At 43.4% G+C, this 24,467-nt stretch overlaps 1 protein-coding gene across 4 annotated transcripts in view; it reads left to right on the top strand.

Moving 5' to 3' along the window:
* Positions 1–24,467, top strand: part of FRMD3 (FERM domain containing 3) — a 283,296-nt gene that overhangs the window by 72,267 nt on the left and 186,562 nt on the right. Inside the window, exon 1 of one of the 4 annotated variants that reach the window (XM_077148534.1) lies at positions 1,029–1,385. The exons of the other annotated variants lie outside the window; for them this stretch is intronic. The gene's annotated coding sequence lies outside the window, so the exon portion shown is untranslated. Of the gene's footprint in view, positions 1–1,028; positions 1,386–24,467 lie in introns of those variants that run through there. 4 annotated transcript variants of the gene reach the window in all.

Genomic DNA, 24,467 nt, shown 5'->3' with positions numbered 1-24,467 from the left:
ATCCTATGGGTGGTGAACCTGTCCATTTTTTTTTTAAATCATTTAAATTTGTTGCATCAGTTTTTCCTGGAAAATTGAAAGTGGTTCTCACAAAGATCCTCTCAGGTTTCAACACCCTAGACCAGCTGCATTTTAAAAAGGACAGATGCCCAGGTCCTCTCTCCCAAAGGCCTGGTGTGGGATTCTTATAAAGCCCCGAGCATTCCTTTGCACATCCAGGTTGAAGATCCACTGGATTAGCAAGTATTCGTGCTGCTCCTTTAACTCGCTGCTGCTCCTGCTGCTTCCTTCTCCTCCCACCCCTCTATCCCTGTCTTAGTTTTCTGAGTCATCCAATTGGTGAAGAGCGCTGGCCTCAAGAGTTTTAATTATGGAGGACCACAGAGTCTTTACCTTCCAACAGCTTTGAATTCAGTCCTCTCTTCTGATTTAATGCTGTTTTGTGTTTCTGTATGTGTGTGCGTATAAAAAAAAAAGGATGTTTTTGTTCTTATTTAATTCCATACTTTCAGTGAGGTAGTTTTTGCATTTTTATCGTTATCAATGACTTTGAAAATATTTGGTTTCAAGTTTCCCTCCCCCAAGTGAGTGATAGCCTCATGAATAGGACAGGGCTCCTTTCTCTCAGCGGGCACTCCCCGGGTGGCCCTTGTACTCTCTTGCAGGCCTTTGATAGTGTGGCCGGTGGAAATTCAAACTCTCCATGTCAGGAGTGAAATCCTTTAATCTCTTGACCTGTAGATAAATCGTCTAATTACGTCCCAGGACACATTCTTACTTCCTTAGAATTGGCTTTACCAGGGGGAGGTTGTGAGGAAGTCGCGACTGGAATATTTGGCATAATTGAGTATTTTTAGAGCGACCCGAAAGGTAGTTAGCCCTTTACAGCGAAGGTTACTCAGCAGCTGTAGAAGTGGTATGTCGTTCTCTTCTTTCAAACCGCAGTGAAATTGTTGTTTGCCTCTGTCTCTGACTTAGGTGACTTTTATCCACGTCTTGTGGCATTGTTTCCAAGCCGCGTAATTCCTGGTCCCTGCTGACGCCCCTATCTTGTCACATTTTAGTTCAGCCTCCTTTGAATGCTTCACTCTGTGGTTGGGCATTTGTAGAGCGTATAGGAGCGGCATGCCTGAATTAGCTTTAGCAGGGGCTGCCTCTGTGCATTTCCAGGGCAGATGTCTTTTATCGAGCTGTAATGTTTGGATCTGCTCATTTGGTCAGCCTAGCTTCAGGGTGGAGCGCGGCTGCTTTAGCTGCTGTTTTGGGTTCCAAAGAGAAGCTACCCTCGGCCTCTCCTTCTCGCTTGCCTCTCAGATCCCGTGTTGCTAAGAGTGCCTCTTCCTCCACTAGTCCCTTAGCTGGGGCAAAGGTCAGGCGACTCTGTGGTGAGCAGAATTTCTGGGTTTATCCTTTTGGTTAAACTGCCCTGTTGTTGGGGAAGATGGGAGCAATTTATCGAGCCTTAAATTTCTTAGGCATCCCCGACAGAAGGAATTCCTGGAGCCCTGAAGGAACTGGGATTTGACTTGTCTGGGCTCTGAGCCTCGTAACTCCTAATGGTTGAGAAAGAAAAGAAACGAATCTTTTAAGAGCCCCAAGTTTGCAGCTCAAGGTGGTTGTTATGGTTTTTGGTGGATGTTATTCTGGAAGGACAAATAAATAGATATGATTTAAGTCAAATCTACTTTCTTATAGAAATACAGTTTGCTAAGTTTGCTAAGAGGTGCTGGTTTCTGTCCTTGAGTCTTTCTTTCAGTTTCTTCTAAAAATGATTTCAAATGATTACAAACCCTTCAATTGCTTTTAGAAAGGAATGCAAGACTGTATTGTGTCATCGTAGCCTGGTGTCTAACAAGGTGTCTTACTGACAGGGAACTCCAAGTGAGGTTTTTTTGGCTGATGTTTTATTCCCACTGCAGTTTTCAGATTGACTTTTTAAAAAAATTTTGTTTTATTATTTTTTTGTATGCTGTGTGGCAGGGATCTCATTTCATTCTTTTTCCATGTGAGTATCCCATTATTGCAGCACCATTTGTTGAATTTTTTGTTTGTTTGTTTGCTTGTTTGGGTTTTGTTTGTTTGTTTTGGGAAGTGTGTGGGCCGGGAATCGCACCTGGGTCTCCTGCATGGCAGGCGAGCAGATTTACTTTTAATGGCAGCTGGAGCCAAGGCCCATGAGGGCCTCAGAGCCATCTAACCTTGTCTGACAGGGAAATAGTAAACCTTGCTTCTGAATATCCAGACGATCCTGGATGATTAGAACTATCGCATGTTTGCTAATCCTTTGGAAAATCATCAAGCTATTTACAATGCAGGAGTCAGAAGATAGGGTTGTGGTGGCAGAGAGATCTTTAAGAGTAAATAAAACTATATTCAAACTGAGGAAAGAATGGAATGGAGCCCCAGTGCTCATAGAAACAGATGGCAAAATGGTGGTACTCGGGGTGCTGTCTACTTGTGACACAACAAACCCATCCTGTCTTGGGCAAGGCAGAAGGTGGCTTGCCTGAACAGCTTTCAAAAGTATGACTTTTGGGAATGTATGTTGCCCTGGCAATGTGGGACATGATTCCCAGGGACAAGCCTGGCCCTGGCATCGTGGGATTGAGAATGCATGCTTGACCAAAAGGGGGAAAAGAAATGTAACAAAATAAGGTTTCAGCAGCTGAGAGATTGCAGATAGAGTCGAGAGGCCATTCTGGCAGTTACTCTTATGCAGGCTTCAGCCAGGTATTACAGATGGCCATGGCATGCCAAGCCCCAACTGATGGTATTCCTGAAAACCCTAAAGAAAGCCCAAGGCTCTGTCTAAGACTCTGTAAAAATTTTACTTGTTAAGTTTGTTTTTCAGAAACTTAAAATCTGTGGATTGTTCCTATGCCAGGTAAGCCCTGAATTTTAAAGGTACCGGTTTCTATCAGAACACCAACCATTTGCATTCCTTCCCCATAATGTGGACATACTTCTCAGTGTGAACAGGTTCGAATGGTGATTACCCAAATATCCCTGAAGATTGAGAGAAGGATCAGATGAGAAGGAGGAGTTGTAACAGAGAAGATAGGATTTAACAAATGATTATGACCACTGAATCATTATACAGGCATTTCTTTTTTTGTTTCTAATATATTAGAACAGACGGAAGAAAATACCTGACGTTGTAGAACAGTATCCCATACTATCCTTTGAAATTTGCTCTATAACTACTTGTTAAACTGTACTTTGCAATTTATCACTTTTCTCTATACACAATATACAATTAAAAATGTTTTAAAAAAGGAAAAAATACTTTAAAAAGTGTGTATTTGTCAGTTAAAATGTAATCATTGCAGGTACATTTTTTTTATTTACCGTGATGTATGTCATGGGCTACTATGCAATGTCCTGTGCTATTTTTAGGGAAATAAACTAGAAGGAAGTGTGAAATCCAGGAGGTTTTCTTTTGCAGAGCTTCTGACAGGTAGCTTGGAGGAACTGTTTAGTTCTGCTTAATGGTCTTTTAAGAAAACCACAGCTCTCTGTTTTATTATCTTTTCTTCTCAGAATAACATTTCCCCAAATCCCTGTGGTAATAATAGTTCTGAAGACGGGTTGTTTCCTGACCAAACACAGACAACAAAAACTCAACCTTTGAGCCTTCCTGCGGAGGTTCAGATTGAGATGTAATTGTTTAAAATTGACAGTGCAATGATTTCTGGTTTGGGTAACACTTGTCATTTTCCCCACAATTTGTGACAGAAAGCTTTCTCCAAACTAATATTTTATTTTCTGATCTCCTCCTGCAAATAGTTTGATGGTTTCCCATAGGATTCACAAATTTGAGGTTCTTTGGATTGTTTAAGAAGTTGCCACGTATCAAGATGCAGGTTTTGCCATTTCTCTCTGACACCCAAGCCTGGGTACCAGTTCCTACTTAGCAGTGAGGGACAGGTTACTAGAGATTTGCCTATCCACAATTGGAGTGTCATTTTTCCAGCCCCTCTTGTTCATCCCAGAAGTGCCAGCATTTTTTCAGGTGGTCCAGAACCTTCTATTTTAAACCTGCTCCCGAATATTCATCGTCTCTGCCTTATTTCCTGAACAGTTGGGCATTTTGTTGTAAATCTCCCAACTATGCCTTCACACATGCATACGTAGAGAGTTGTTAGAATTATCTTAAATTGTTCTCAGGGAATCACAGTTGAGGTTGAACTTGACAGGCTTCTGTTTTGAAATGATGCACCTCCAGACACTGTTTCTAACTCACATTATTTGCTGGTATTCAGTGGTACACATTTCATTCACCATCTTTTCGCAAACTGGGGAACCTGGAAAAGTTGGCTGTCAGAGATTGGCCTGGTGGGATGCAGCATCTGTTTAGGTTGCCGCCTGGCATGTGGTGTTTAAACCTGCTATTTTCCCTGCTGAAGACTGAGATTCCTTCCTCAGAAACACATAGCAAACAAATGTGCGCCTTGGTCCCGGTCCCTTGAGCCCAGTGGGATTGCAGTACTCAGTTTCATGGTTGTTCTGTTTGGAGCAATCATTTGAAACCAAAGGGTTTTACTACCTTGATGGGTGGTCTTTGTTGCCAGCAGAAAAGCGTCTTTTTGAGGTATTGGTCCTAAACCAAAATACACATTTTTGAAGAAATAAAAGGCAGAAAAATCAAACCCACCTCTGCTGGTAGTTGTCATTTCGGAGGCAGGAGCCCTGCTTCCCCCAAGGACCCCTCAGTGATTACAGAGAAGGCCATGGACTACTGGGGATGAAAAACAGGGTCTTTCTCGACAGCCGTTCTTGTCTCTTTCTATTTTGTTCCTTTCCCTTCTTTGGGCCTGGCGATCACCATCTTTGCTTTACCAAAGATTGGAGAAGCCGGTGCTGCAGGAGTCGAAGAAGTTGGTGAATGCGGAATGAAATGAGGGACTTGCAAGTGGCAGCCGTTTCCTTTAGAAAGTCCCCAAACGCTCTGAGCAGATGGGCCCTTTCAGGCTTTTCATGATTTATCTAAAGAGCCTAATTGAGAATTTTGTTGTTGGTTGGTTTAAAGCCCATGATTAAGACTGTTTCAAATAAAAAAAAAAAAAAAAGGAATTGATTGCAGCTCCAATTGATTACAAGAAAAATAGGCAATAGTTTCTCAGTACTCTCTCCCCAGACATCCACTGACTTTAAAGCTGCAAGATACCATTTCAGTTTGGCCGAGGTAGGGGATGGAGTATGTCTTGTATGCAGGACTCATTGTGAGGTGCACATATTCTCTTTATGTCATTTTTATTTCTGGGTCTTAGTGCAAATTTCTCCTTTCCAAAGAGTTCAGTCATGTAAAGAGACATAAAATATATGCAACACTGGAAAAATGAAAAGCAATAGAAAACCAAACAAAGAGGCCTGGAAGTTTTGTAGATTTTGTAGGATTTGTAGATTTTGTAGATTTGTAGATTTTGTAGGGTTTGTGTGGTGTCTGAGCCAGAGTTGAAGGAAGGAAGGAAGGATGGAGTTTTGGAAAGAGCACGGAAACAGGAGTCAGGACGCTCGAAGGTCATGGGCTTGTGGTGTATTCCCAGGCATGTTCAGACAGTTTCCTCATCTGTGAAATGGAGTTAATCTCTATCTTGCCCTATTGAACTCACAAAGTTGTTGGTGAGATTGAATTAACAATGTATGTAAAATGGAGAATGAAGTGCCAGTTCAGCTTTATAGGGTCCCCAGGAACCACTGCATCTATCTCTAAGGAACCTCCTTCATCTTTGACCAGGTTTAATTGTCTGAGTGGGAATTGCCTTCACAAAGGGAGTGAAGTCCCCATGACTCAGGAACTGGGGTCTCAATAAGAAAGAGCTGTAGGTTATTAAAATTCTGTCTGACACTGATCCGTCACATGTGAGTTCTGGGTCAAGCCCTAGTGTGTTTGGGTAGCTTTCTGAGCCAACTTTGTTACTGTCTTCTCTCCCAAGGAAATGTGGACTTTTAAGGCTCCAGACCTTTTGGGAGAGTAAGAAGATTCCATCTCAGAGTGAAGAGGGGTGATAGGGGTTGGCCTAAGGTCTTCCATTGTCTGCCATCTAATGTGGCAAAACAAGAGCCAGAACTGATGTGGCCCCACCTGGGGGACATTGCTGCTTCCTGAACTTAGGGTTTGCAGATCTGACTGATGATTTGGGCTTCTATCTGTAGGCAATGATCCAGCCAGTTTAAAATACAGAGGTGTCCTGCTTGACCAACATACCACAGCATCTGATCAAAGCATGCCATTCCTTGCTAGCCAGATAAAGAAGCTGTATTGGTTTGCTAAAGCTGCCAGAATGCAATATACTAGGAATTGAATGGCTTTTATGAAGGAAATTTATTAAGTTACAAGTTAACAGTTCTAAGGCCATAAAATGTCCAAACTAAGGCATCCAGGAAAAGGTACATTGACTCAAAAAAAGGCCCATAGGTCTGGAACACTCTGTCAGCTGGGAAGGCACATGGCTGGTGTCTGCTGGTCCTTGTTCCTGGTTCTGTTGCTTCCAGCTTTTGATGCCAGTGTTTTCCTCTCCAAGTGTCTCTTGGGCCTTCACTTTGCTCCTTCAGGGGGACACACCTCTGGGTTCTGTCTCCCTTAGCAACTGGTGGGAAGGCATATGGCAGCATCTGCTGGGCTCTGCATCTCCAAACATCTGTGTCTAGGCATCTGTTCTCTCTGTTAGCACTCCAAGCATCTTCAGATGCCTGTGTCTCTGTTGGCTCTGAAATAACTGTTTTCCAAGTGACTGCATCTGAGGTTTCTCCAAAATATTTCCTCTTTTAAAGGACTCTAGTAGGCTAATCAAGACCTGCCCTGAATGGGTCGAGTCACATCTCCATCTAATCAAAAGGTCATACCCACAACTGGGTGTGTCACATCTCCATGGAAACAATCCAATCAAAGTTTCCACCCTAAACTGTAGGTCTGCCCCCATAAGATTGGATTAGGAAGGAAAACCTGGCTTTTCTGGGGTACATAACAATTTCAAACCAGCACAGAAGCTGTTGAATAATTCATGACCACTGACTTCAGCAGTAACAACAGGAATGGTCCAAATCCGAAGTTCAAAGACTGGTGACAACTCCTGGCAGGTGTCATGATGGAGAGGGTTTGATGCACTTTGTTGCCAGAAAATAATGATCGGTCTTCTATTAGATACATAAACAGATATGCTGAGGGTCAGAAAGAATGCCCAGGAATCCTGAAACAAAGGAAAGGAGGGCAGCGGAGCTGGGAGAAATAGGTGGACTGGACTGAATAAGTCACCTTGAGAGCTGGAGGCCAGGCAAATGAGACGTCCCACCCTTACCCTACCTGGCAAACGACAAAAACTCAGATGACACCTTGACCACCAACTGTCAGGGCCCTGTTTCTCTATGATGTGGGTGGCAGGGTGGAGTTCTGCCAGGTGTGAATTGTTTGGTAAAGAATCTCACGCTGATTCTGAAAGGGTGTTTGTTGAGGGGCGGGAGTTGGGGTGCCCAGCGTTTTCTTCCTAGGCTGGAAATCAATTTCCTTGGTAACAGTAAGATAGCAAGCAGGTTATTTTATTTTATTTATTTATTGAGACGGTGAGAAGCTACCCTTATTATTAGCAATAAAGAATGCAGAACATTTCAGTGTTAAAGGTGCTAGCATCTGCTTGAACAGAACAGAGAAGCACTGTGAGCAAGGTGTTTGCCCATGAGCTTCTGAGTCTCTGTGATGGTCTTCTTGTTTTCATTTCCTTTGAGGTCAGAGGGTCCCCAGAAAAATGTGCCATTCTTACATCTTTCTTACAAAATCTAACAGGTATAGAATGTTTACATGGCCCTGCCAACCACCAAGGAAACATGACCATGTGTTTAGACTATGTAATACTAAGAGACTAACATTATTTGGGGGAAATTACTTGTTAATTTGATAGGCATAAATGCTCAAGTAGCCCCTCCCCCCACAGAGTTATGTATTAACGAAAAATCATGATCTCCTTTTCTGAACCATAAATATGCCAGGATTGTTTATTGAAATACTAATAAGCATGTTGTCTGCCTCCGTTTCTTGCTTTTCTCTCCAGTCTAATTGGGGGTCCAGCCGAAGCTGCTGAGGGCTGCAGGTCTTTCTTTTTCTGGAAAGGCTGACACTCTGGGAAGAGAGGTCTCCAAGGGCTCCTGATGCGTAGAGGAGAAGGGGTGGGACTTTGAGATCCAGAAAAACATGAGAGGAGGGAGATTGTTGGATCTTGGGAAGTGGTGACCGTGGGAACAGTGTTCTCTAGGGAGGTGGGGTGCCATGAAGGAGATGAGGTTATGGTGATCCCATTGAAAATGGCTTAGAAATATGGGCTCCCAGCTTCACCAAAGAATCCTGGTGTCCAAAGCATTGAGACCCTAGTGACATTGGGACCACAGGGCTTGAGATGCTGCCTGGGACAGTGGCCTCTCAGCCATAACCACTGAGACCGGTGTGGTAGTTAGGTTCAGTTGTCAACTTGGCCAGGTGAAGGTACCTAGTTCTGTTGCTGTGGACATGAGCCAATGGTACATGAACCTCATCTGTTGCTCATTACATCTGCAGTCGGCTAGGAGATGTGCCTGCTGCAATGAATGATGTTTGACTTAATTGGCTGGTGCTTAAATGAAAGAGTGCAATGTAGCACAGCCCAGGCAGCTCAGCATTCCTCATTTCAGCACTCGCAGCTCAGCCCAGGCCTTTGGAGATGCAGAAAGGAATCACCCAGGGAAAGTTGTTGGAACCCAGAGGCCTGGAGAGAAGGCCAGCAGAGATCACCCTGAGCCTTCCCACGTAAGAAGGAACCTCATATGAAAGTTAACTGGCTTTCCTCTGAAGAACTAATGAAATAAATCCCCTTTAATTAAAAACCTGTCTGTCTCTGGTATGTTGCATTCCAGCAGCTAGCAAACTAGAACAACCAGTGACCTGACTGATAAGACCACAGGGGCCTTCTTGATGGTTAGATGCTTCGAGACTCTATGACTTTGGTACAAAACTGGCCAGAGTAAGGGCATGCATATGGACGAGTAATAACTGATAATGAATTTCCCTGTAGCCTAGTGGTATGGGGCATCAGAGCCTGGTTTATATGACAAAAATAGAGAAATGTTATATTTCTTGCACACCTGCATTCATGTAAGTAGTCATGTTAGGCTTATGTTTCACCTCATCTGACTTCCTCATGGGAAGACAATGAAACTCAGAACTGTATGACTATGTGAAGTCTTTTTTTCTCTCTAGGTCTTTTCTTTGTGATCTGTAAAATGAAGGGAGTTGGCTAGTAGAGTTCCTAAAACAATTACCTGAAAAGTTGCTGAAAAAAATTGGGATTCTGGCTAACAAAGTATATGACCTACTATTTTAAACAACTTGAAATTTCCTGAATGGATGTCACAGGGCCTTTGCATATTCTGTTTCCTCTTCTTGGAATTCCCACCCCAACCCTTGTTTATCGCTTAGGTCTCAGCCACTTGTCATCTTCTCCGAAAGCCTTCCCTAGGAGTCCTGTCCTCCAGGACTGGGTTCCATGTCTCTCCTTTGGTCCCTTAAGGCAGCCTAGGTTACCTCATATGTTAGTTGCCTTTTGCTGCTCTAACAAGTTGCCACAAATGGAGAAACTTAAAATGAATTCATGATCTTGGAGCTCAGAAGTCTCAAATGTGTCCCACTGGGCTTAAAAATCAAGGTGCCAGCAGAGCTGTACTCCTTCTGGAGACTCAGGGACAACCTGTCGTTGCCTGATCCAGCTTTAGAGGCCGTCTGCATTGCTTAGCCTCTCCCTCCACCTCCAAGGCAGCCAGCAGAGCATCTTCAGTTATCTCTCTGACTCTGAAGTCTTCTGTCTCACCCTTCCATGGCGAAAGACCCTGCTGATTACATCGGGTCCACTTGGGTAATCCAGGAGACTCTATGCAAGGTCAGCTGATCAGCAACCGTAATTCCACCTGCAACCTTAATTAATCCCCTTTTGCCATGTAACCTAGTATACTCAAGGGGCTCTGGGGATTAGGAGGTGAGCATCCTTGGGGGAGGCCACTCTTCTTCCTACCTCATCCCATCAGCACTCTCATCACACTGTTCTCTAATTGCCTCTGTCTTCTCCTCCTCCTCTTGATTCCTAGAGCACAGGGTCTGAGTTTGTTTCCTGCTGCTTCCCACGGCAGTTTGTACAGACATTTCCAACGGGAAGCTTGACGACAATGGTGTGGCCTACGCAGTGTTATGAATAATTTAAATTAGTTACCAGCATTTAAAAATGGGGAAGCTTTGCATAATAGTTGTTATTCCTATTTTTTATCAAAAGCCTGAAAACTGACAGCACTGCACACACACACACACAATGTGCAACTGGCCAGACCTCGATCAGAGAGGGGACGTTAGGTCCCACTGGGCCTTGGCACCCACTTACATTCCTGCCTTATCCCCATGGACATTTTCCTCTAGGCTCCTGACCTGTACGAGGAACCCAGTGAGTTCGTTTGTTGAATGAATGAAAAACTCAATAAGTGACTTAAAACCTAAGTGATGGGATGGGTTAAATTAGGAGGGCACAGGAGACCAGGAGACCAGCCTGGGGAGTGGGATTAGCAGTCGGATTGGCAGAGAAACCTGGCCAGGTGGATCAAAATGCAATGGCAGCTGACACACCGCCCACTGTCCACCGTTGGCTGGGACTTTGAAAGCAGAGGCTGAGATAACGTTTCATATGCAGATGACTTGGGAAATTATCCCAGGTAGCCAGAGTGAGGGTATGGGGAGGCAGAGAAAGGCACTGCTAAAATAAGGATGCATTGCGGTCACTGCTGCGGGCAGTGGGGGCTCATTTCTGCTGCACTCTTCCGAGGAGCCTTCAGGGTTGTCAGCTGGGAGACAGGAGGCAGGAGGACTGACCACGCATGCTATCTCTCCTGCCGCTGTGGGCTGTGCACAAGCCTAGGCCGTGCTCAGAGGCTTTGCTGGTCTTGGGGGAGCCCCTAGGCAGAAAGGGAGGATGCTGTCAGTTTGCAGTGAGCTGCAGCCTGCACAGAGCACATGGTCTGCCCAGCTGTGGCTGAAATGAGGGGTGAGCTGAAAGCCTGGGAGGTGGGCCCCCAGATGCTTCTACTCGAGGACAACTGGAAGCGAGGACAACTGGAAGGGTTCAGGAGGCCCAGGGTTGGGAAATAGGGAGTGAACAGCAGGCAGGCTGAGCTGGCAGGTGGGATGCGGCTAGAGCTTTGTGGTGTGTGTGTGTGTGTGTGTGTGTGTGTGTGTGTGTGTGTGTGTGTGTGTGTGTGTGTGTGTGTGTAGTATTGGTTAACGGCCACTCAGACTCTTAAAACTATGAATAAATGGAAAATGTAGACTCTCCTCAAGCCTCATTTTCAGTTCTTTCTCTCCCTACTTCGTGCATCACAACCCATAACCTTCTTACTATTGCTGCTTCCCTGAGTTAGATCAACTGCCGAGAGTTTTAGCTTTTCTCACTGTTCACTCTGTTGGGTGGGGGCCGTCTTGGTGGCAGTAGGCAGAAAGCTAGCTGAGTATAACAAAATGTCCAGAATAATAAACATTTATAAAGCGAATGAATAATTAATTCATAAATGGAAACTGGTACTTGGCCAACTGACTATATTCCTTCCTATTTTTAGACCTTCAGCTTTGGTTTTTAGATTTTTTCCCCTACCACATCTCTTGTTTAGCATCTATTTTTATTTACCCTGTGAAATTGCCGTATTTGATAAAGATGGCCATTATGATTAGATAACTTTGGATAACTCTGCTCATTCTCCCATTTTGCTGGATTTTCAGCTCTTTACATCGGGTCTTCTTGTTTTCTTGATCCCCCTGCTTTTCAGTTCCATGGAAAGCACAGCTGCTGGAAATCCTCAGGACAGATCATCGTATCACAGGCTTTGTATCAGATCACTTTGGAAGCCCATTTAGTGGAGTCTGTCCCCAGCTTTATGGCAGGTGTGTGTATAGTCATGAAATAATCAGTATCTTTGAAGGAGTCTTGAGCTGAGTGGGTTCCACATCCCATTGATTTTAATCCTCATTGGACTTATTGATTCCAAATTTCTGGAAGCATTTGCTCATTCCTCTCAGTCATGGTGTGTGATAGAATAGATAGTCCTGTTAGTCAGCTCTCTGGACAGATCCTTGTGCTTCCTTAAGGCACACAGAAATCTCTGCTCTTTGGTTTCAGTTGTTACTGACCGCTCCCAAGCTGCAGCCGTATGTCCACCAAATACATGTCGTTTGCAAAGGGACAGAGTGAAGGTCTCTGTGCACATTCTCTCTGGGAAAAGCCACTCATCATCTTTTGATCAGTAGCATCAGTAGTATCTTTCAGCTGGGAGGGATGTTAAAGAAAAATTCACTTCAGCCTTCATTTTAACACAACGAATGGGAGGTCACAGGGGTCAGTAGTCTTGACTGGGTTCACTGGACAAGCCAGTAGCCAAGCCCTGGGGCAGATGCAGCTGCCCTAACTCCAAGTCCACTGTTGGTCAGAAGGGCAGGACAATCATGGGGTCAGAGGATGTATGTGACATTGAGAAGACCTTCTTTTCTTTACCCTCAGCTTGTCCTTTCTTTCTTTTTTGGGTGTGTGTGTGTGTGTGTGTGTGCATGGTCTGGGACTCGAACCTGGGTCTCCTGTGCTGAAGGCAAACGTTCTACCACTAAGCCACCTGGTCCTTCATCTTTCTTTTACACCGAGTTAAATCCAGGAAAACCGTACAGCCTAAAAGCGACACTCTCAATATGTCATTGATATTTCTGAGTAGTTGAACTGCAGACAGCTGCTGGGTGGTTCTCTTTTTATGAGAGAGAAACCGCACAGAATTTTTATAAGGCTTATATGTGTGTCAGTATTCCGAATGAGTTTACTGAAGAGGTTGGGCAATATTCTAATTAGATGCCCACATTTATTGCCCAAATGAACCTAATAAACTCCTTTATAGAGTAGTGCCAGGCCTTGAATTTTATAGCACTTTCTTTTTTTAAACAAACTCAGAGGGTTTCATTCATTAGGCTTCTTGTATCCCTTGGCTTGTATTATTTTAAGTTGTACTTACTCCTTTTAAAATTCAGGACTCAAGCATTTAAAACACGTACGTAAATTTAAACCTCAATGAGATGTGATTTTTTTTCTTTCAGATGAATGCTACATTTGCAAGGGTACAGGGAAAAAGACACTCTTTTACATGTCTGATGGGAGTTAAGTTGTATATACTCTATGGAGGATGCTTTTGATGCCATCAAAATACAGTTACGTATAAATTATAGCCACTCTGACTCAATGGTTTTCCACTTCTAGGAATTAAAATTCCTTGAACATTGTGAAATTTCACATATACGTGGGTATTTACAGTAGCACTATTGTTTCAAAGACTTTGATTCTGCTTGTAAACATAGGCTAAATCAGTCACCCATGTAATGGACACAGCTATTAAAAAGAATGAGGCAGCTCTGTATGTACCAATATGTAAAGAGCTCCAAGATTTATTAAGTGTAAATAGCATGGTGCTGCCATTTGTGTTAATAAGAGGGAGAAGAATGTGTACATCAATTGCTTGTTTATATGTGGAATATTTCTGGACAAACACATAAGAAATTATATTGGCTCTCCATGACGAGCATTTATGGATGTCTTAGAATGAGGGCAGAAGAGGCTTACTCTTTACTGAAAAACTTTTTTGTGTGTTTTCTACCATTTAAAGATTCTAATTTGAGATTTACTTTAGGAAAATAACGTGCAAGCAATTTCCAGTCTGGAATTTTTATGATTGTGGAACACACTGGATCCTTCTCTTATACTTGCTGTGAACTCTGCCTGTTGTGCATATGCACCTTTATAGTTGCATGTAGTATTTAAATTTATACTTAGTTCTGTGTGACTTGGGGCATGAAAAAAAAGAAAAATTTAATTTTCTATCTGCAAACTTGGTAGATTGTTGAGATTTCTACCACCATAGGTGATAGTTGCTTATCTTGACTTTATGTGAATTTTTAAAAACACCTGTTTATAACACACTTATATGCAGATAATATTAAAACATATCAAATCATGTATTGCTTAGGGAGATATGAATATATTATAAAAGTATAAAGAAATACACAGAAATAATAAACATTAATGGTTAGAGGAATATAAAGGATGGATTTAGGAGGGATAGCTACATGATTGTTCATTGTACTTTTCTTGATAGTTATTGTATATTTCAAACATTGCAGACTAATTTTATGTATTTTATTTCTTTTTAATCTTTTTTTTCTTTTTTAAACTTTGTTTCTTTTTTTTTAATCTTTTTTTTTCTATGCAAACTAATTCTGAAAGCTCATATTTGTCCCTAACTTATTGCCAGGGCATCATAGTCAGAGTTTTGTGGAATCATTGAAAATGATGCAGAAACGGTGTGGGCATCGATACCTTTATTTTCCTCACTCTTTTTTATATCCCACCAGTAGCTGAAACAGAGCCTGGCAGAGGGTGGACCCTAAAGATTGTAAAATGAATAAACAAACAGCCATCGAAGTCCTGTGGGTGACTGCAGGGATGGCGGGTGGATCGTGTGACCTTCTCGTGTGCCCTGTTCTTGTGTAATGGGACCCTGGAGGAGAAGAGGGGCGTGACTCATGATGTCTGCAACTTGACAGATGAACAGGAAAAAAAACAACCTTGAGAATTCTCTCAATAACTCTAAATAGAGATAAAAGATAGGGAGGTGGTTGGGTCTGTAATAAAATCCCATTGCGTGCCTGTACTCCAGAACCCGTAGCTATGGTTCCCAGTAAGACTGGGGTGTTATCTTTGTGTGTCACACTCAATGGTCCTCTTTACAAACACAGTGCATTTGGTTAATGTGGCTAGCGTGGGTGTGTGACTCTTGCCTTCCCATCAGCAATGATGTATCTCTGCCCAGCCCAGGAGCTAGGCTGTGTGGGAGTGATTGGAGTGACTGGGAATTATTCTGTCCCGTTTCAGTGGTAGAATGACCTTTGTTTCCTAAGGTGGTAGCCAGCCACTTTGTCCCCTCATATTTATTTAGTATTTAGAGATAGTGTGAAAGGAGTGTGGGAAAATAATAAACAGGATACTACTTTAGCAGCTACAAAGATGTGTTACTATGAGGAGATAATAAATAAATACATGCTACCGTAGCTAGTTACCCTGCCAGCTAAAGCTTGCTGGAGCAGGGCTGTCCATAAAACTATAATGTGAATCATATGAAATTTAAAATTTTACCTTTAAATTTTACTTAAATTTAGTAGCCACGTTAAAAAAATAAGAAACAGATGAAAATATTTTTAACAAGATATCTTATTTAATCCAATGTAAAATATTTTCATTTCAACACCTACTCAGTGCTTAAAAATTATTAATGAGATTTTACATTCTTTTTATTCATACTAAGTCTTTGCAATCCTATGTGTACTTCAGAAATTCTTGGTCTGTGTTTAAATTTTATAAGATTTATTAAAAAATTTTGTAGCATTGGAAAAGTAGATTCACATACCTAACTTGTTCCATACATACTTAAACATTTTCCAGTAACTAAATTGTGCATCGGGTTTTAAATTTAAATTAATTGATTAACTTAAATAAAGTTAAATATTTAGTTCCTTAGTCTTACTGGCCACATTTCAAGTGCTCAATAGCCCTAACAGTTAAGTGCAGAATTAGGACTTACTCAGAAATTTCTACATTAGATTTTTTCCCCTGATTCCAAAAATCTGTTCGTCAATACGTTTATGAGGGTCTATAATAAAGATCAGACATAGTCTTACTCTGAAGTAGCTTATAAACTAATAAAACAGGTGTGTATATTATTTTGGGTTAAATTAGTGACTTGCAGCTGTTTTGATGGATCTAATTAAGAGACACAGATTTAAGATCTGAAATTAAAGTTGAATAAAATTCTGGATGATCATTCTTTCACAAACATACTTAAACTCAGGTCTAAAGATCCAGATAGCTGTTATCCTAAGAAGCAATATCTAACTTCCTGGTTCCTTGAGAAAAAAGGAAATAAATTTGGAAAAAAAAGAACGGACCCCCCCCCCCCCCCAGAAATAATCAAATTGAACTTCAAAAAATATGGAAAATATTAATTCATTATTTAGATGGGTCTCAGGAATTAGCAAGATATGGGTAATTAGCTACTGAGCATTCACTGCTAGAATTTGAAATGGGGCAAACCATTTTAGAGCATGGATTTAACCCCATATTTTTGACACCTGCCTTGCCTTGGAGGGGAATCTTTGGACACAGAAGCGCTAACTATAAGAGAACTCCTGGAGAAAGCCTGCAGCTATGTGTTTCCCATCAGAACGGCTGCTGGAAGTTTCTAGGAGCCCAGAGAAGAGGGGCGAGACTCGCCAATGCCCTCGATTCCTGCACCTGCTTGGGGGTAAGAACTCTTGGTAAGAGGAATCAAGCCTAGGGGCTTGTTCTAGTTTGCTAGCTGCCAGAATGCAACACACCAGAGACGGATTGGCTTTTAATAAAAGGGGATTTATTTTGTTGCTTCTTCAGAGGAAAGGCAGCTAACTTTCCACTGAGGTTCTTTCTTACGTGGAAGGCACAGGATGGTCTCTGCTGGCCTTCTCTCCAGGCCCCTGGGTTCCAACAACTTTTCCCGGGGTGACTTCTTTCTGCATCTCCAAAGCCCTGGGCTGAGCTGCGAGTGCTGAGATGAGGAATGCCGAGCTGCTTAAGCTGTTCTACATTGCGATCTCTCATTTAAGCACCAGCCAATTAAGTCAAACGTCATTCATTGCAGCAGACACGCCTCCTAGCCAACTGCAGATGTAATTAGCAACAGATGAGGTTCACGTACCATTGGCTTATGTCCGCAGCAACAAGACTAGGTATGCTCACCTGGCCAAGCTGACAACTGAATCTAACTAACACAGGGCTTGTCGTTTTCATAGACGATGGAACTAGTCCTTTCCCTTAACTCACATGTGACCAAGAATTCACTGGACCCCTGAAGTAGTTATTAATAATAATAATTATTCACTGGACCCCAGGCACTCTGAGAGGCAGGTTTATCTGTCAAAGTGAGGTAGATGTGGGGAAGAGACCATCGGTTCTGATTTGAGGGCTATGTGGTGGGATCTTGTGGCTGACTGATTTTCGGGGTGGAATGGCTACTTCTTGTCACCTCATCCCTGCCTGCACCTCCTTCACTTTCTTGGCTGGTTATACCTTCAACTTGATTTCACAGAATGTTCTGGAAGTTGCTGGTCACTGGGTGTTTCCTTGAAAAGTTGGTGCTGGCATCCTGTCTGGCACTCCCTCCAGGCTGTGTGGCGACAGCCTGAACCACGTGTGGCTGTGTCACCCTGCCTAGTGTTTCACAGTCACCATGTAGGTGACTCCTGCCCCCATTAAAATACAGACAGATTGGGAGTAATTAGTCAGTATATATGTGTGTGAGATGTGTATATTTGTGTGTGTGTGTGCGTGTGTGCATGCATATTGGGGCAGCTTAACATTTCCTTCAATTGCTTTTGAAAAAAGTTAAAAATTTTACTTTTATGATCAATCCATGCATATTATAGAAAATATGGCAAAATTCAAAGAATGGCTTCATCTCACTTAATCCCCCCACTTTAGAAGTACCACTGAAGTAGCATATTTCCCTCCAGTGTTTTAAAACAACCCTTTATGAAACTTTGTTTGAAAAGGTAAAGTATATATATATTTTTAAATCGAAAAAACAAACAAAAAAATTACTTGTAGCTTCGGGAACCTGCACTGAGCTGTGCTGGGTATGAGGACACCTTCCGTGATGGAATGTTCCACACACAACATGCTTCAAGTTTGGGTGTTTATCAGATGGGCATCATTAAAGTCGCATTTCCTACATTTTATCCATTTGGGAAGATATCCCCACCTCCACCTCACCCGCCCCCAGTTTGAAAAGGTCTTTTTCCGCACTGCTCGGATTTTGCATTCTCTCTGCAGTGCTGGCATTCAGACGTTGCTGGCTCTGGCGCCTGCTTTCCAGCGTGGTGCTTTTGTAGAGAGGCAGTTTCTTGACAATTTCATTCACGCAGCAGGCCCCGCTGCAGCAGCCATGGTCACTCAAAAGCTGGCGCCGGTGTCCACTGGGGCCTCCAGCTCCTGCCATCTCCCTGGAGTTGGAGCATTCTCTTCCCCGGGAGCTGAGGGTCTTTGTTCCAGGCTGCCACGTGCCATTCCGAAGAGGAGGAGGGTGAAGGCTGATGACATGCATTTTGCCCTTAATGGCCTTTTGAGCAGTAGTCTCAGGAAGAAAACACAATAAACAAGTGTTAAAACTGAGGGTGACAGTCGGGATCTCATTAGCTTACAGGCTGTCACAATATATCCGGGAAAGAGGGTTGTGCCTGAGAAGGTAGAGCTGTATGTGTGTGTGTGTGTGTGAGAGAGAGTGTGTGTGCACGAGCGTGCGTGCATGTGCCCACGTGCAGGCGTGTTTGCCCGCTTGGGAGTGGGGCAGGCATTTCAGGCTTTGCCGTGTAATTTACTTGCTGAAGCTTTCAAAAATTGTCAGTTGGATTGCAACGGGCTCGGTTTATTTTTCTTTATGGGTGCTTCTGTGACTGACTTTAAATTTCAGCTTAGGCTTTTTACAGGGGCATCCACTATGAAGAATAAACATATTATGGAGGTTTTTTTTTTTTTAATTGAGGCATGAAATGCCTTAGGTAAAGTGCATCATAAACACTATCTTAAGTGTGTGTGTGTGTATATATATATATATATAGAGAGAGAGAGAGAGAGCGAGCCAGATCAAGATGTAGAATATTTCCTTATTCTAAAAGGTCTAAAGCCTTGATTAGATCTTTTTTAGGACTGCATTGAGTTTCCAGTTTAGGCACATTACCACTGCCTTTCCTTCCCCCCAACCCAGTTCCCAATTCTTGAACCTTCTTATAAAGCTCCTGAGACTAAGTGTACCCCTTGGTTATAATTTCTAGACATCCAAACTGAGTCTAGGGCTGAGATGTATCTGAACCCCTTTTGGCCTGAGACAAAAGCTGAGGTCGGCAAACTGTGAGATACCGTTGAAGTCAGAAAGGCACAGCTGGCCTTGAGCTCACTGCCTGAGGAGTCCCAGACTGGGGACCACAGGACCAGGTTCTGGACCCAGCTCTTTCCAGATGGGTGACCTTGCTGGGCTCAGGCTTGATTTCTAAGTGCCTTTCCCACCATTTGATGGCATCGTGATTCTGGTGGGAATATGCCCCTTCCTGTTACTGTAATCAGCCCCTTGGCCCCAGAGTTCAACCAGGAAATTTCCATCATCCTGCAGCCAGACTGGATGACCCTCTTCTATAAGACACTCTCTGGCTATTTACTGGCCTCATTCTGTCTATTTGGAAGACAGTGGCCACAAACCCCCAGCAGGCTGGAGAGAAGCTTACAGAGCCATTCCTTGCCCCACGCGAGGTTTTTGAAACTGAAAAATGGGGATCATAATAACCACTCCAAGGGGCTGTTGGTTGGCCATATCAGAGTTTTGCCTGCTGGGGCCATCAGTCTGGTTTGGCGGTGCCCCTTTGCCTTCCCTGTTGTCGAACTATTTTGAATATCAACGCTGGCTCCTGAGTGCATCTAATGAAACCCCTCACACACACCCTCAGTAAATGCTGTTTTCTTCCTGCATCTCCCCATTGCACACAACAGCTCAGCAAGCCTTGCCCTGACAATCACCGTCATGTGTCAAGTGGATAAGACCCCAGGTCCTGTTCTGATGCATCAACGGGAGCTGAGCAAAGCCACAAACTGCAGGACCCCTGGGCTGCATTTACTGTCTGCGTGTGCTCGGTCTTCACTTCTTCCAGCCACACAGATAGAGCTGTGAGAAATGCAGAGAGGAAACTGTTAATCACTGCTCACCCCACTGTTGCCAAGAAAATTGGGATTTCTTGGAGACTAGGTGCTTTCGAGGTTTGGATAGCTTAAGTCATCTCAGTCAAAGCAGAGGGAAAGCTTGAAAATCTGCTGTGGAAATTTCAAGTATTTTTCACCCCCCCCCCTGTGGTTTTAGGGAGGGGATTGGAGAGTGGCTCACATGCCTTAATTTACTTGGGTAATTGTTTCTATTCTGAGCTACAGTTTAGCTTTGGAAACTGAGCTGCTGCAGGCTTGCTATTTGTAATTGCCACCCCTTAGGAGGCTGTTGATGCACCCACCTCCTTCGTCCCTCCCCACCCTTTCACACCAAGCCTCTCAGTTGCCTGGTGCCTCCCAAAGATTTCGAGCTTCCTGTCCGGTTTGGCTTTGCTGCCAAGGAATGGTAGTCACCCTTGGCGGTAGGGATGGTCCTTGTGAGGTCATGGCTGCCTAGGATAGGGTTGGGGTGGGCTTTAAATGCTTTATATTCACCTTGTATTTGCTGGGGCATGTGCCTGTGACTTGCTCTGATTTTGTTTTTTTAATTCAAAAAGTTGTGGGTTTATAGAACAATGAGTAAAATACAGTATTCCCAAATACTACCCTTTTCTTAACACCTTACACTGGTGTGGTACATTTGTTACGACTGATGAAAGCAGATCTTTATAAATCAATGGGTAAATTGGGCCAAGTGCAAGACAATAGGGAATGGTGGGGATTGTGGCAGAAGAAGGTGTGCCCACCTCTGATAAAGATGTTTATTTTTAGGTATGTGATGTACTGTGTCTTAGAGAAGCTGCATGTATTGTCAGATCCCCCTGCAAGGGATCTTAAGGGAGTAACACTGAATCAGACTCATATATACTGAAGAGCCATCCTTTGGGTGTTCAAATTCAAATAAATGATAAAAAAAGGAACAGCCTACAGCTGCAGGTGCTGCATTGACAATATACAATTTCCAGTCGAGTCTTAAGGGAAAAGAGAAGTAATTATTGAGCACCTATTAAGTGGCCAAAAGTGCATTGGCGTTTAAATGAATATTATTTCGTTTAATGCTTGCAGCAACCCTGTGAAACAGATCTTTTGTCCCCCATTTTCTAGAAGAAGAAATTGGGCAGAGGGAGGACAAGGGACTTGTGGGCTGCATTAGGACTTGACATGCTGTCATGCATCTTCCAGTTCAGAAGCCCCTGCCCTGGCCCTCCATGTTGCTGGATTGGGGACCTCTGCCCACCCTGTGGTCTCCTCCAGTGCCCATTGGGTGCACTCCGCCGAGGATAACATGTCCCCTCCTTTGGGGCCTTCTGTCTACTGGGTTGACCTCTGGTTTCCTGAGTCCCACGCTCTCCCTGCAGTCCGGGTCCTCACCAGTGCCACCACCTGGGGTCCTGCGGCTGCTCAGGAGGATCTCCGCCCCAGCTGTCACTCAGGTTCATCCAGATGGGCTTGGTCGGAAGGTCCCAGTGCCCACCCTGTCTTCTCCATCTGGATCCCTGGCTGGCGGATTTAGGGATTCGAGTAGCTTGCACACTGCCCGAAGGACCAAGCCCTGAGCTCAGGCTGGCGGGTTTAGGGGTTCGATTAGCCTGCACACAGTCTGAAGGACCAAGCCCTGAGCTCAGGAATTTGGAGGCCCACCCGACAGGGCAGGTAGAGGGAGGGTGACTGTAGCCTTTCGGTTCTCATTTCTGTGGAGCTCATCCAACAGGGTGATGTAGGCTTGGAAGTTGGCAGTGCGTGCTGGGGGAGGAAGGTGTAATTTGCTGTTTAAGGTTGTATTTTCCTCCTGTTTCACATATATTTGATTATAAATAAGTCAGAACATTTGGAATCCAATAAATTTAGCATCCCATCCTCATGTGCCCCAGAAATGCTCTCATATAACAGGGTAAATGAAGAACAATTGCCTTTTGCCCATGGAGGATTTCTTGGGTATGGCTTTGGGATTGTGGCAGATAGAGGTTTTCATTTTTATGTCTGGGCTATACTTGTTCTCAGAGATTTGTATTAGGGTTTTCTAAAGGCAGAGCATCCAGAGTGAAACATGCTGGGCTCTTATGAAGGTAACAGAAATGAGATGTGAACAAGCCTGAGAATCCGTGTGAGGCCAGGTATTGCTTGGTGAGCTTTGGCTGGTTTGTTTGGCAGGCGCCATGTGGTTATATCTCAAGATGGCATGATGGGGAGATCTCTGGTCGGAGGGACCTGTGCTTTTATTTGCCAAGGAATAGCTGTGCACCCTTGGACAAGTTGTGAAGCTCTCCGAGCCACCACAGTTCTCATATTTACTAATATGATAACAGGAGTAGTGGAAACTTACAGGGTTGTTTTGATATGTGAATGAGGGTATGTCTGTAAAGAGTCCCTGCGAATACTGAAATGCTTGTTACTCTAAATATCAAGTCCTTCACAAAAGATAGTTATTGCTTGAATTTGGAAGTTTGTACCAAATTGTGAAGAAAGTAAAATTAGCCTTAGATGCTTCTTCCTACACTTATGTCAACAGTCTTGTAGTCTTACAAACTTGTTTGTCCCCAAAAGCAATTCCCCAGTATGCATATATTCCTAATTCCTAACAGTCCTTGTTTTTTTTCATCAAATGCCTTTACTCTTTTTTTGTTTTCTACTTTCCTAAATCCACGCCTGATGCGTGTGACAATATGGATGAACCTTGAGTGAAATAAGCCAGACATAGAAGGGCAAATATTGTATGATTCCACTTATATGCAATATCTAGAAAATAGGAATTCATGGAGACAGAAATTAGATTACAGGTTACCAGTGTCAGGGGTGGGGAGGGGAAATGGGTTGTTAATGCATAATGAGGAGAGTTTCCGTTTAGGGTGATGAAGTTTTAATAATGGATGGTGGTGGTGGCAGCACAGTGTTGTAAAAGTAATTAATCCTGCTGAATCGTACACCTGAAAATGGTTAAAATGGGAAAGTTTATATTGTAAATATGGTACCAAATTAAAAGTAAATTAATTATGCATGACTAGAAAGAATCATCATAAACTTTGCAAGGGTAAATAATAGGGCATCCTTCCCATGTATATTTGTCTTTAGCTTCCAAGAATAGAAGAAAAACACTTATGCTAAATGAATGACTTTGCTATGGTGAAATATCGTGCAACTGAGACTATATAGTGATGGGGAAAGCAGGGGTCCCTTCTCATGTCCTTCAGGTCAGATTCTCTGGATAGTACTTGTCTGACATGGCTGGTACCAGCTAACAGTGTTTACAGATTTATATTTAACATATTCATATGGGATTTGGATTGGCTAACAAGTAGTGTTAGAATAAAATACTAAAATACTAAGGAATAATGCAAAATAAGAATAAGGGTCAGTGTAAACTAAATGAAATACCAGAACCCTGGGCTGAAACTGAATGCAAGTCTGCATGCAGGCTGTATGCTGTTGCACAAGTTGCTCCAAGTGGGCTGTGTGTTTGGCCTCAAGCTTCCTGGAAGACAACTTGAACAAGAAAATGTTAACAGTTTTGCTGGAGAAGAGAGGGAAAAAATGCATTGGTTGCTTATGGAAGGCAATATTTTCCCCCAACCTGGGGCCGTGGGGAAAATAGGAAGTGGTGTCAGCTGCATCCTCAGCAATGTCAATGTCCTATAGCAAAAGCAGAAGCAGATTTTCAGCAGCTGTGTCTTGTTGGCTCTTGGTGACAGCTGAGGGCAGAGGACTTCCTGGACATGGCCTGGAAGTGGCATCCCCCTAGGTGACTGCTCTTGGTCAGTGTGTCCCAAGTACGCAGCTTTCTAGGGCTGTATTTACTTTGGTTGGGACAAATGGAAACTGACCTCACTTATGCAGAATCCAGGGACAAGAGGTTTGGGAGGAAACCCCAAAGATAGCACAAAATGTTTCCTATTGTACCTGCAGGGATTTGTAGAGGAGGGCGTTTATCTCAGTTCTGGCATGAATTTACCAGGGCAATGTGGCCTGGGCAATCCGGGAGAATTGTGGCCCTGCATCAGGAACAGCAAAACTGAGCTCAGCCTCCACTGAATTTTATGTGGGAAAATGGCAATCGTGGGCAAAGGCAGGGAGGGGAGGAACTTGGCTTGTCAGGAGGAGCTTGGAGGAAGGTGGCTGTTTGCTCTGGCCCCTGCCTGACCGAGGTCCAGCCCCTCCTGCCTGGTGAGACCACGCCCAGTGGCCCGGCTGTGGGTACCCCACTCCTCCCCCTGGAGTAAATGCTTGTCATCTCAGGGTGACGTTGGCCAAGGCATCCTGTGTGCATGTGTTGAAGGAACATCAAGCTAATCAGTTCCAAAAACAGACTGCTTAGTTTTCCTGGACATTGATTGTAACATGAACATTTTAAAAAAAAAGTAAACAAGAAATATATATCTTTTTAGCGACTGAAGTAGTCTAGTTTTCTTGGAAACAATGAATGTGAATGTTAAAAAATTAAAAAGAGCCTAGTAGTCTTCTGTTGCTCAGAAAGAAAGTTCTTTCCTGCTTGTCAAAGAAATACACTCTGAGACATAACACAACATCTCCACATACAAACACAACTAAAGAAGATAAAAATCATTTGTGATTCCACTGTTAACATTTCCTTCCACTTTTTTCTGTATTTATATCTCT

Source organism: Tamandua tetradactyla, chromosome 2 (assembly GCF_023851605.1).
Source record: "Tamandua tetradactyla isolate mTamTet1 chromosome 2, mTamTet1.pri, whole genome shotgun sequence".
NCBI classification, from domain to species: domain Eukaryota; kingdom Metazoa; phylum Chordata; class Mammalia; order Pilosa; family Myrmecophagidae; genus Tamandua; species Tamandua tetradactyla.
Note: the sequence above shows the minus strand (reverse complement) of the source record. Positions and strands in the feature narration are given on the sequence as shown.